The sequence below is a fragment of the Bombus pyrosoma genome, linkage group LG10 (genome assembly GCF_014825855.1).
Source record: "Bombus pyrosoma isolate SC7728 linkage group LG10, ASM1482585v1, whole genome shotgun sequence".
NCBI classification, from domain to species: domain Eukaryota; kingdom Metazoa; phylum Arthropoda; class Insecta; order Hymenoptera; family Apidae; genus Bombus; species Bombus pyrosoma.
The window spans coordinates 17,547,908-17,551,050 of NC_057779.1; positions in this window are offsets into that span (position 1 = coordinate 17,547,908).

Sequence of the window (3,143 nt, forward strand, 5' to 3'; positions counted from 1 at the left end):
CCGATGTGTATATCGGTCCGTCGTCCCATTGGGCAAATCGCTATTTTTCTTATTAGTGTTGCGACAAATTAATTACGGGTTATATTAGAGTTGCGAGATGACATCGCGGCTTTTTATTAGTGTGGCGAGAAAATGATTACGATTTGAATTAGAGTTGCGATAAAATGATAATCGCGTTTGCTTTAGAGTTGCGAATTACAATATCGCGATTGTCTTTTGCAAACTTTATTATAAATTTTTAGAATTTCTTATTGAACTATACGTATCAGAATTTATCCTGTTTTTCCATTGTTTAAAATTAGATTATAAAAGTGTTAGTTTTCAATTAATTTTATAGTATTGCAAGTCGCAAGACCAGAATATTTAAAGTAGTTTCCTCGACCGCGACTCGTGTAAGTTTCGAATGGCAAAACGGGAATTACGGGAGTTACGGTCAATTCTTGGACTTTCCGCTGAACCTTGGGTTATCTCGTGTACGGGATGTATGTATATTGTACAGTACTTCAGCGCACTACCAGAAGAGAAAGAAACAGATCCAGCCGAAAAACCCGCATCGCCAAACCACCACCAATTTACATAGACGCTCCAATAATAGACCCCCTCATCGAACTACTAAACAACACGGCAGGAAAAGAAAACTATAGTATAAAACAATTAACACAGGACCAGGTAAAAGTACAAACCAACGCCCCAGAAACTTTTAGAAAAGTGACAAAAGCACTAAAAGAAAAAAACGCCGTATATCACACTTACCGACTCAAAACTAACAAAAGTTACAAAGCAGTAATAAGAGGATTACACCCAAAAACAAACACAAGCAATATATGCGAGGAACTAGCTAAAATCGGACACCAGGTAAGAACAATAAGCAACATAACCAGATATGATACTAAACAACCATTACCTCTATTTCTAATAGAACTTGAACCTAAAAACAATAACAAAGAAATTTTCGAAATTAAAAAAGTTCTAAACACAATAATAACAGTGGAACCACCTAGACATAAAAAAGACATACCGCAATGCATACGGTATCAGTAATTTGGACACACAAAAAATTACTGCAACAAAAACCAGGCGTGTGTCAAATGCGCAGAAAAGCACCTAACAACGAACTGTCCATACATGGGAAAAATAAATGATGTAAAATGCTACAATTGCAATGGAAACCACCCAGCTAGCTACAAAGGCTGCATAGTCACAAAACAACTGCAACGTAAACTGTTTCCGCCGCTTAGAAACAGGACATACAATATCAATCACACACAACAGGACAGCACAGAAACTGTAACAACACCGAATGTACAGCACGTAACGAACATTAACCACAATAACACCAACACTTTTGGTAGGCGAAGCTATCAAACCAAGTAACCAACCAATCAGCACCCATAGACAACCAAAATCAGAGCAATAGCAACAACGACGCTACAGAAATCAAGGAACTGCTAAAGCAATCCATCAAAAACACCGAAATGCTAACAAAAATGATAAGCGAGCAAAATGCTGTTCTCAGACAGCAAACACAACAGATCACTGCTGGTCATGCTTCAACTACTTACAAACATGCTAAGCAAAAAATAAAAACGGACACGCTAAAAATAGCAACCTGGAACTCAAACGGCCTACAACAAAGGGCCCTAGAAACTAAAACATTCCTGTACAACAACAATATCGACATACTACTTGTTTCAGAAACACACTTCACTACAAAAAGTTACATGAGAATACCGTACTACACTATATATGATACCAAACACCCCTCAGGAAAAGTACACAGAGGGGCCGCAGTGATAATAAGAAACGACATAAAACACCACTTACACAGCCAAGTCAGTAAGGAATATATCCAAGCAACCATCGTTACAGTACAAACTAGCAGCAATCATTTTCAGTTGTCAGCAGTATATGTACCGTCGCGACACAAAATTATAACACAAATGTGGGAAGAGTACTTTACTCGTTTAGGTGGCAAGTATATCGCAGCGGGAGACTACAACTCAAAGCACACACTATGGGGATCAAGAATTACTTCACCTCGAGGTAGAACCCTGGAAAAATAAATTAGAAACAATAACCTCAATATATTATCCACAGGAAGATCGACATACTGGCCGACAGACCTGAGCAAAATACCTGACCTACTCGATTTTGCAGTTACAAAGGGACTAAACGCAATTAAGCTAAAAATAGCACCCAGCCTAGAGCTTAGTCCCGATCATACACCCATAATAATTAAATACAGAAACAAACCAATACTTCATAACAATCCAGATACACTATGCAATAAAACCACCAAATGGCAAGCATTTAAAGAAATAATCGAGAGTAAGATCAACTGCAACATCTCATTAAAAACACCAGAACACATCGAACAGGCAATAACAACATTTACAGAAACTATTCAAGAAGCAGCATGGGCAACCACCCATGAAGCAGCACATGAAGCAACCAAAAGACAAACAAAAATAATTCCGCCAGACATCCTTGAAAAAATTAGAGAAAAAAGAAAAGCAAAAGCTAAATGGCAAAAACATAGATCACGAGAAAACAAAAAACACCTAAACAAACTTGCAAAGGAAATAAAAAACAAAATAAAAGAGCACAACAACAACGAATTCACAAAGTTCATAGAGACATTCTCTGCACACGAGAACTGCACACGAAAAAAATAAAGAAGCCAATTAAACTAGCCCCAGCAATCAGAAAAGCGGATAACACATGGGCGAGAAGCAACGAAGAGCAAGCTGAAGAATTTTCCAAGCACCTATGCAACACATTTACACCGCATAATATCAACAACAGCAACTTCAATGGTCATAGGGACGAAGATGCGCCAACCACTAGTACCTCAACTGACAAGCAATACACCATACCTAAAACAACAGCACAAGAAATTAGAAACATAATCGAAAAAACAAAAAACAATAAAGCACCAGGAATCGACCTAATCAATGGCAAAATCTTGAAAAACCTTCCTCCAAAAGCGATACGACTAATGACAATAATATACAATGCAATACTAAGAATCCAATACTATCCTAAACTATGGAAACTAGCACAGATCATAATGCTACCTAAACCAGGCAAAGACCCACACCAAGCAGCATCCTACAGACCAATATCGCTACTTCCCGTGTTTT